At 46.4% G+C, this 10,641-nt stretch overlaps 1 long non-coding RNA gene across 1 annotated transcript; it reads right to left on the reverse strand.

The window, feature by feature from the left end:
* Positions 1–1,645: 1,645 nt before the first annotated feature.
* Positions 1,646–10,559, reverse strand: LOC145363717 (uncharacterized). Its single transcript, XR_013890025.1, has 2 exons — positions 10,396–10,559; positions 1,646–2,337 (listed from the first exon to the last, which is right to left on the reverse strand). It is a non-coding gene; the product is annotated as an uncharacterized LOC145363717 (long non-coding RNA).
* Positions 10,560–10,641: the final 82 nt, after the last annotated feature.

A 10,641-nucleotide genomic window follows, 5' to 3' on the forward strand; every position in this document is an offset into this window, starting at 1 on the left:
ACACCTGAGTAGGAACAAGTATGTGTTCCAAGCAAGTGCCGTGACTTATTTGGGCTGTTGGGTAGATGGCAAGGGTCTTCATCCAGTGGAAGACAAGCTAAGGGCCAATAAGGAAGCCGCCAACTGCAAGGAACACCACAGAATTAAAATCTGTCCTGGGGATAGTGAATTATTATGGGAAATTTATTCAGAATTTGGCTTCTGTACTGGCCCCTGTTGTATATCTTTCTAGATGGTCTTGGGAGGCTCCGCAGATGGAAGCTTTTATCAGCGTTAAACAGCAGCTTCCGTGCTCTAATTTATTGACCAATCTTTGACCCAAAAAAAAGACCTTGTCCTGACATGCAATTCTTCCCCTTACAGGGTGGTGCAGTACTGGCACACCACTGAAAAGATGGAACTGAGAGGCCTATGGCACACACAGATGCTGAACTGAGCTAATCCCAAGTCGAAAAAGAGGGGTTGACGGTTGTCTTCAGCATTAAAAGTCAATCAATATGTCTATGGTAGATGCTTCATAATCATAACCTCTTGTTGGGACTTTTTAAAAAAGACAAGGCAATACCCCCATTGCCTCTGCCCGGATACAGCACTGGGCCTTGTTACTGGAGGCTTATGAATACCTCCTAGAACACAGCCCTGGTCCCCAGATAGCTAATGCTGATGCACTAAGTCAACTGCCATTGCCCACAAGCCCGGTCTTGTTACCAGCTGTGGAAGAGGTTGTGATAACCTCAAATTTCTGTACACCCTGCCGGTGTCTGCAAAGCAAATCAAGGCCTAGACACAAAAGGACCCAGTCCTATCTAAATTAATGATTCTGAATGGCAGATTCAGAGGACAACTCTCAGACGAAACAAAGCCCTATCTGACAAAGAAAGATGAGCTCAGTGTTGAGGATGATATCATCCTCTGGAGGGTCCCGTATAGTCATCCCCTGCCCAGGGCGGCGTTCGATACTTATGGAATTACACCATGGCACGCTGGGATTTTAAAGATGAAAATGTTTGCCAGAGAACAACATTTTCCATTTTTCCCTGAGAGAAATATGACAAAACCTCCTGCACTTGAGGACTCATCACATAAATTGGTATAGGATGTGTCAATATAAACTTTGAGTTTCAGGTGCCTAAGATCACTCAAAAATAGGAACCTCTAAACACTCTCCTGCATTTTTAGTTTTTTCAGCATTTTGTTTGCTCTCATTATGACTTCCACAGTAAGATCATTTATTGCACATTACAGTGTGATTCATACCAGGAGAATCAAAAACTACTCCCCTCAGCCTATCTACATCCATGGGAGTGGCCTGGTAGGCCCTGGATGCGAGTGCATATGGACTTGCCAGGCCTTTTGTGGGTTCTATGTTTGTGGATGCACACTCCAAATGATTGGAGTTACATTGCATGAGCTCCACCACTTCCCATGCTATGATTGAGAAACTAACACAAAGTTTCTGTATGCACAGGATACCAGAAGTCCTGTTTTCTGACAATGGCGCTGCCTTTACTAGCAGCGAGTTCCAGAACTTCATGTTTTCAAACACGTAAGAAAAGCATCTTATCACCTGTCATTAAATGGGTTGGCTGAACAGTCAGTGCAGACTTTTAAGCTTGCCATGAAGAATCAACACTCAGCATCCATAGAGACCAAACTGGCACAATTTTTATTTGATTATGGAACTATCACTCACACAATGAAAGGAATTGCTCCAGTGGAAATGTCAATGGGATGGGCAATGAGGACAGAGATTTCAAGATGGAAATGGAGGAGAATGGCACCCCACCTGAAGCAGAGCCCCAGAAAGACCCTGTGTCAATGGCTTTACGGCATTCTGTCTGAAAGCGAAGGTCTCCAATTTGCTTCGCACTCTCAAGATTTGGTTTTGTCTTCAAATGACCCCAGGCCAATTGCCAAGCATCAGAAAAGGCCCTCCTGTGACAGGAGTGTTGATGAAGAACTGGTCTTGTGGTGGGAGGGATGTTATGGTGGTCATGAAGATCATCAGTAGATCTTCCTGTGGGCCTTGTGGACTACGAGCTCCCCTATTGAGCGAGCGGAGGCTTGCCTGATAGGAGAGGAGCAGCAGAAGTTTAAAATCAAATGTCTCTACTCAGGCCGGCAGCCAAAGGATTCCTGGGCTTGACCTGTGTACTGTAGAAGCAGTTCTTTATTCACTGTGTAAATAAAGGGCATTGGTGACAGAAGACTGGCTTCAGTGAGACCATTGCACAAAGAAATCTGACTGCCAGGAGACTCAACTTTATGTTGCAATAACATTTGCAGATAGTCAGAACATCATGTGTGACCAGGAATGCTTCCAACCAGAGGCTGCCCCTGAATTAAATAAGATTTTGTTAGTTTTCCAAGTTGATATTCTTGAATATATTATTGCCATAAGATCTATTATTCGAAAACAAGCAATATCTTAAGAAGCAACTGAGAAGTAGGAAAATAATACTCAATGAATTTCTTGTTAAATGGAAATAATTTTGTTTTAAAAAATAAACCAGGCATTTAAACCTCAGCTATGGGCGGCATGGTGGCACAGCGGTTGGAACTGCAGCCTCACAGCGCCAGGGATCTGGGTTCAGTTCCAGCCTTGGGTGACTGTATGTGTGGAGTTTGCATGTTCTCCCCATGTCTGCATGTGTTTCCTCCGGATGCTATAGTTTCCACCCACAGTCCAAGATTTAAAGTTTATTTATTAGTGTTACAAGTAGGCTTACATTGACACTGCAATGAAGTTAGTGTGAAAATGCCCTAATCGCGACTCACTCACATCTGCTCAGTAACACTGAGGGAGAATTTAGCATGGCCAATGCCCCTAACCATCTGATTTGATTTGATTTATTATTGTCACATGTATAAACATACAGCGAAAAGTATTGTTTCTTGCACACTATACAGACAAAGTACACCGTTCACAGAGAAGGAAACGATAGAGTGCAGAATGTAATGTGTCAGTCATAGCTAACATAGTTAGGGTGTAGATACAAATCAATTTAATGCAAGGTAAGTCCATTCAGAAGTCTGACAGCAGCAGGGAAGAAGCTGTTCTTGAGTCGATTGGTGCATGACCTCACGCTTTTGTATCTCTTTCCCAAAGAAAGAAGGTGGAAGAGAGAATGTCTGGGGGTGCGTGGGGTCCTTAATTATGCTGGCTGCTTTGCAAGGCAGCTGGAAGTACAGACAGAGTCAATGGATGGGAGGCTGGTTTGTGTGATGGATTGGGCTACATTCATGACCTTTTGTAGTTCCTTGTAGTCTTGGGCAGAGCAAGATCCAATTCCAGCTGTGATACAACCAGAAAGAATGCTCTCTATGCTGCATCTGTAAAAGTTGGTGAGAGTCGTAGCTGACATACCAAATTTCTTTAGTCTTCTGAGAAAGTAGAGGCATTGGTAGGCTTTCTTAACTATAGTGTCGGCATGGGGGGACCAGGACAGGTTGCTGGTGATTTGGACACCTAAAAACTTGAAGCTCTCGATCCTTTCCACCTCATCCTCACTGATGTAGACAGGGGCATGTTTTCCTTTACGCTTCCTGAAGTCAATGACAATTTCCTTCATTTTGTTGACGTTGAGGGAGAGATAATTGTTGCCAGTTCATCAGCTTCTCTATCTCATTCCTGTACTTTGTCTCATCATAGAACATAGAACAGTACAACACAGTATAGGCCCCTCGGCCCTCGATGTTGTGCCGAGCTATGTCCGAACCCAAGATCAAGCTATCCCACTCCCTATCATTCTGGTGTGTTCCATGTGCCTATCCAATTACCGCTTGAAAGTTCCTAAAGTGTCTGACTCCACTATTACAGCAGGCAGTGCATTCCACATCCCAACCACTCTCTGTTTCATTGTTTGAGGTCTGACCCATTATGGTGTTGTCATCAGCAAACTTGAAAATCGAATTGGAGGGGAATTTGGCCTCACAGTCATAAGTGTTTAAGGAATATATTAGGGGGCTGAGAACACAGCCTTGTGGGGCATCGGTGTTGAGGATGATCGTGGAGGAACTGTGGTTGCCTATCCTTACTGATTGTGGTCTGTGAGTTAGGAAATTCAGGATCAATCACAGAGGGAGGTGTCGAGGCCCTGGCCTCAGAGTTTGGTGATGGGTTTCATGGGATAATAGTATTGAAGGCTGGGCTTTAGAACATAAGAACATAAGAAATAGGAGCAGGAGTAGGCCATCTAGCCCTTCGAGCCTGCCCCGCCATTCAATAAGATCATGGCTGATCTGTTGTGGCCCAGTTCCACTTTCCCGCCCTCTCCCCATAACCCTTAATCCCCTCTCTTATCAAAAACCCATCAACCCGCTTCTTAAAAATATTTAGCGAGGCAGCCTCCACCACTTCAACGGGCAGAGAATTCCAGAGATTCACCACCCTTTGAGTGAAGAAATTTCTCCTCAACTCCGTTCTAAACCGCCTCCCCTTTATCTTGAGGCTGTGCCCCCTAGTCCTACTGTCTTTTTTGAGCGGGAAGAGTCTCTCCACCTCTATCCTATCCATCCCATTCATCATCTTATACGTCTCAATGAGATCTCCCCTCATTCTTCTAAACTCTAACGAGTACAAGCCTAGTTTATTCAGCCTCTCCTCATAGCTCAACCCCCTCAACTCCGGTATCAGCCTAGTAAACCTCCTCTGCACTCCCTCCAGGGCCAAAATATCCTTGCGCAGGTGCAGCGCCCAAAACTGCACACAGTACTCCAGCTGCGGCCTCACCAATGCCCTATACAGCTGCAGCAAGACCTCCCTACTTTTATATTCAATCCCCCTCGCTATGAAGGCCAGCATCCCATTCGCCTTCCTGACCACCTGCTGCACCTGCAAGCTGGGTTTTTGCGACTCATGCACAAGGACCCCGAGGTCCCTCTGCACCGTCACCTGCTGCAGTTTTTCGCCCCGTAAGTAATAGTCCTTCCTACCATTCTTCCTACCAAAGTGGACCACCTCACACTTGCCAACATTAAATTCCATTTGCCATTTCCTGGCCCATTCGCCCAGCCTATCTAGATTTAGTCAATAAACCAACACGTCTTTGAACTGTGGGAGGAAACCAATGCACCAGAAAGCCACGCAGTAACGGGGAAAATGTGTAAACTCCACACAGACAGTCACCCAAGTCAGAATTGGCGCTGTGATCCCTGGCGCTGTGAAGCAGCAATGCTAACCACTGTGCCACTGCAAAGAACCATCGAATCCCTACCTTTCAGAAGGAAGCCATTCAGTCCATCAAGCTTGCACTGATCACAATCCCACCCATGCCTATCACCATAGCCCCACTTACTTAACCTGCTAGTTCCCTGACACTAAGGTTCAATTTAGCATGGCCAATCATAAGAACATAATAAGAACATAAGAAATAGGAGCAGGAGTAGGCCATCTAGCCCCTCAAGCCTGCCCCGCCATTCAGTAAGATCATGGCTGATCTGAAGTGGCTCAGTTCCACTTTCCCACTTTCTCCCCATAACCCTTAATCCCCTTGCCTACCAAAAACCTGTCTACCCGTGTCTTAAATATATTTAGCGAGGTAGCCTCCACCACTTCAAAGGGCAGAGAATTCCAGAGATTCACCACCCTTTGAGTGAAGAAGTTCCTCCTCAACTCCGTTCTAAACTGCTCCCCCCTTATTTTGAGGCTGTGCTCTCTAGTCCTGCTGTCCTTTCTGAGTGGAAAGAACCTCTCAACCTCTACCCTATCCATCCCCTTCATCATCTTATACGTCTCAGTAAGATCCCCCCCTCATCCTTCTAAACTCCAACGAGTACAAGCCCAGTCTATTCAGCCTCTCCTCATAGTTCAACCCCCTCAATTCCGGTATCAGCCTAGTGAACCTCCTCTGCACTCCCTCCAAGGCCAAAATATCCTTGCGCAAGTGCAGCGACCAAAACTGCACACAGTACTCCAGCTGCGGCCCCACGAGTGCCCTGTACAGTTGTAGCAAGACCTCCCTACTTTTATATTCAATCCCCCTCGCTATGAAGGCCAGCATCCCATTTGCCTTCCTGATCACCTGCTGCACCTGCAGGCTGGGTTTTGCGACTCATGCACAAGGACCCCCAGGTCCCTCTGCACCGTAGCATGCTGCAGCTTTTCGTCCTTTAAATAGTAGTCCCTCCTACTATTATTCCTGCCAAAGTGGATAACCTCACACTTGCCAACATTGTACTCCACCTGCCAAGTCCTCGCCCACTCACTTAGCCTATCTAGATCCCTCTGCAGACTTTCCACACCCTCCGCATAATTTGCTTTTCCACTTATCTTCGTGTCATCAGTAAATTTCGACACCCTACACTCAGCTCCCTCCTCCAGATCATCTATATAAATGGTGAATAGCTGAGGCCCCAGCACCGATCCCTGGAGCACTCCACTAGTCACCAACCACCAATCCGAATAGCACCCATTGACACCTACTCTCTGCCTCCTATTAGACAGCCAATCCGAATAGCACCCATTGACACCTACTCTCTGCCTCCTATTAGACATGATGTGGGTATGCCGGCGTTGGACTGGCGTAAACACAGTAAAAAGTCTGACAACACCAGGTTTTAGTCCAACCGATTTATTTGATAATACTCACAAGCTTTCGAGGTTTCCCTCTTCGTCAGGTGAATGGAGAGTTCTGGCCTCAGACAGAGCATATGAAGCACAGACAGTTTAGAGATTACTGATTAGAATGCAAATCCTTACACCTAACCTACTGTTCAAGACCTGAAGTGGCTGACAATGTGAGTGGAAGGAGCACTGATCACAGGTTACAGAGATGTGTATTGTCTCCAGACAGTACAGTAAGTGAGGTTTTGCAAACCCAGGCAAGTCACGGGGGTTACAGATAGTGCGACATGAACCCAAGATCCCTGTTGAGACCATCCTCATGTGCGCGGAACTTGGCTATCAGTCTCTGTTCAGCGACTCTGCGCTGTCGTGTGTCGTGAAGGCCGCCTTGGAGAATGCTTACCCGAAGGTCAGAGGCTGAATGCCCGTGACCACTGAAGTGTTCGCCAACAGGAAGGGAACAGTCTTGCCTGGTGATTGTCGAGCAATGTTCATTCATCCGTTGTTGTAGTGTCTGCATGGTCTCCCCAATGTACCATGCTTCGGGACATCCTTTCTTGCAACGTATCAGGTAGACAATGTTGGCCGAGTTGCAAGAGTATTTACCATGTACCTGGTGGATGGTATTCTCACGTGTGATGATGGTATCCATGTCGATGATCCGGCATGTCTTGCAGAGGTTGCTGTGGCAGGGTTGTGTGGAATTGTGGTCACTGTTCTCCTGAAGACTGGGTAGTTTGCTGCGAACAATGGTCTGTTTGAGGTTGTGTGGTTGTCTGAAGGCAAGAAGTGGGGGTGTGGGGATAGCCCTGGCGAGATGTTTGTCTTCATCAATGATATGTTGAAGACTCCGGAGAAGATGTCGTAGCTTCTCCGCTCCGGGGAAGTACTGGACGACGAAGGGTACTCTGTCCACTGTGTCCCGTGTTTGCCTTCTGAGGACATCGGTGCGGTTTTTCGCTGTGGTGCATCGGAACTGTCGATCTATGAGTCGAGCACCATATCCTGTTCTTATGAGGGCATCTTTCAGGGTCTGGAGGTGTCTGTCACGATCCTCCTCATCTGAGCAAATCCTGTGTATACGGAGGGCTTGTCCATAGGGAATGGCTTCGTTAACATGTTTAGGGTGGAAACTGGAGAAGTGGAGCATTGTGAGATTGTCTGTGGGCTTGCGGTACAGTGAGGTGCTGAGGTGACCGTCCTTAATGGAGATGCGTGTGTCCAAGAATGCAACTGATTCTGGGGAATAGTCCATGGTGAGTCTGATGGTGGGGTGGAATTTGTTGATATCATCATATAGTTGTTTCAGTGATTGTTCACCATGAGGCCAAAGGAAGAAAATGTCATCGATGTATCTAGTGTGTAGCATTGGTTGAAGATTCTGTGCAGTGAAGAAGTCTTGTTCGAACCTGTGCATGAAGATGTTGGCATATTGAGGTGCAAATTTGGTCCCCATGGCTGTTCCATGTGTCTGGATGAAAAACTGGTTGTTGAAGGTGAAGACATTGTGGTCCAGGATAAAGCGGATGAGTTGTAAAATTGCATCTGGAAACTGGCAGTTGTCAGCATTGAGTACTGAGGCAGTCGCAGCAATGCCATCATTGTGGGGGATGTTGGTGTAGAGCGCCGAGACATCCATTGTGACGAGGAGTGTCCCTGGTTCAACTACTCCATGTGTGCTGAGTTTCAGTAGGAAGTCTGTAGTGTCGCGACAAAAGCGCTGTCTGTGCTTTATATGCTCTGTCTGAGGCCAGAACTCTCCATTCACCTGACGAAGAGGGAAACCTCGAAAGCTTGTGAGTATTATCAAATAAATCGGTTGGACTAAAACCTGGTGTTGTCAGACTTTATCCTATTAGACAGCCAATCCTCTATCCACGCTAACACCTTACCCCCAACTCCATGCCCCCTAACCTTCTGTAACAACCTTTTGTGCGGCACCTTATCAAACGCCTTCTGAAAATCGAGAAACACCACATCCACCGGTTCCCCTCTGTCCATCGCACTAGTCACATCCTCATAGAATTCCAATAAATCTGTCAGACATGACTTCCCCTTAACGAATCCGTGCTGCGTCTGCTCTATCAAACAATTTTTCTCAAGGTGCCTCGCTATTTCTTCTTTGATGACAGATTCAAGCATTTTTCCTACAACAGACGTTAAACTAACCGGCCTATAATTCCCTGCCTTTTGCCTGCTAACCTTTTTAAACAGCGGCGTAACATTAGCCGTTTTCCAATTTTCTGGCACTTCCCCGGAATCCAGCGAGGTTTGGAAAATAATCACTAAGGCATCCACTATCACCTCTGCCATTTCCTTCAGAACCCTGGGATGCATTCCATCCGGTCCTGGGGACTTATCCACCATCAGTCCTGCTAGTCTATCGAGCGCTACCTCTCTAGTGACAATGATCGCATTCAAGCCCTCAACTCCTACCATCCTTCTATCTTTAATACCCTGCAAACTATTCACGTCCTCCTCCGTGAAGACCGAGGCAAAAAACTTATTTAAGGCTTCAGCCATTTCCGCATCCCCCACCACTAAATCCCCCCTCTCATCCTCTAAGGGTCCAACATTTACCCTAGCCAGCCTCCTCCTCTTTATATACTTATAAAAACTCTTACTATCCTTTCTTATATTTAGTGCTAGTTTAGCTTCATAGTCTATCCTTCCTTTCTTTATCAACTTCTTCGTCATTCTTTGTTGATTTTTAAACCTCTCCCAATCCTCTACTTGCCCACTACTTTTAGCCACTAATTAACCTAACCCGCACTTCTTTGGACTGTGGGAGGAAACTGGAGGAAAGTGGATTGTCTATACTAAATTACCACTTAGTGTCAGGGGGATTGAGCAGGGTAAATACATGGGGTTATGGCGATAGGAACAGAATATGGTGCTCGACTCATCGATCAACAGTTCCAATGCGCCACAGTAAAAAAAACCACACTGACCTCCTCAGAAGACAAACATAGGACACAGTGGACAGAGTACCCTTTGTCATCTAGTACATCCTCGGAGCAGAGAAGCTACAACATCTCTCCGGAGCCTTCAACATGTCATTGATGAAGACAAACATCTTGCCAAGGCCATCCCCACACTCCCACTTCTTGCCTTCAAACAACTGCACAACCTCAAACAGACCACTGTCTGCAGCAAACTACCCAGCCTTCTGGAGAACAGGGATCACAACACCACACAACCCTGCCACAGCAACCTCTTCAAGACGTGCCGGATCATCAACACGGATGCCATCATCTCACATGAGAACACCATCCACCAGGTACACGGTACATACTCTTGCAACTCAGCCAATGTTGTCTACCTAATACGCTGCAGGAAAGGATGTCCTGAGGCATGGTACATTGGGGAGACTATGCTGACGCTATGACAACAGATGAATGAACATCGCTCAACAATCACCAGGCAAGACTGTTCTCTTCCTGTTTGGGAACACTTCGGCGGTCACTGGCATTCGGCCTCTGATCTTTGGGTAAGCGTTCTCCAAAGCGGCCTTCACGACACGTGACAGCGCAGAGTCGCTGAGCAGAGACTGATAGCCAAGCTCCGCACGCGTGAGGACGGCCTCAACCAGGATCTTGGGTCATGTCACACTATCTGTAACTCCCACAACTTGCCTGGACTTGCAAATTCTCACTAACTGTCCTGTCTGGAGCCAATTCACATCTCTTTAACCTGTGCTTATCCCTCTCTCCACTCACATTGTCTGTACCTTTAAGACTTGATTAGTAAAGACTCGCATTCCAACCATTATTTTGTAAATCAAGTTTGTGTCTTTGTATGCCCTGTTTGTCAACAGAACTCCCACTCACCTGATGAAGGAACAGCGCTCCAAAGGCTGGTGGTGTTTGCTACCAAATAAACCTGATGGACTTTAACCTGGTGTTGTGAGACTTCTTACTGGGATTCTAGATACCATACCTGTAACCTTAAGCGGCTGAGTTAACTTTTAATTGTTAATTTAAAAAAATTAACATTGAATATTAGAAACATACAACAAAAGTTATATATACAAGGTGGAAAACATGAGCCTAATTTACTTTGCCCAGAGTTGGCAG

Source organism: Carcharhinus amblyrhynchos, chromosome 3 (genome assembly GCF_965287045.1).
Source record: "Carcharhinus amblyrhynchos chromosome 3, sCarAmb.v2.hapA, whole genome shotgun sequence".
Taxonomy (NCBI): domain Eukaryota; kingdom Metazoa; phylum Chordata; class Chondrichthyes; order Carcharhiniformes; family Carcharhinidae; genus Carcharhinus; species Carcharhinus amblyrhynchos.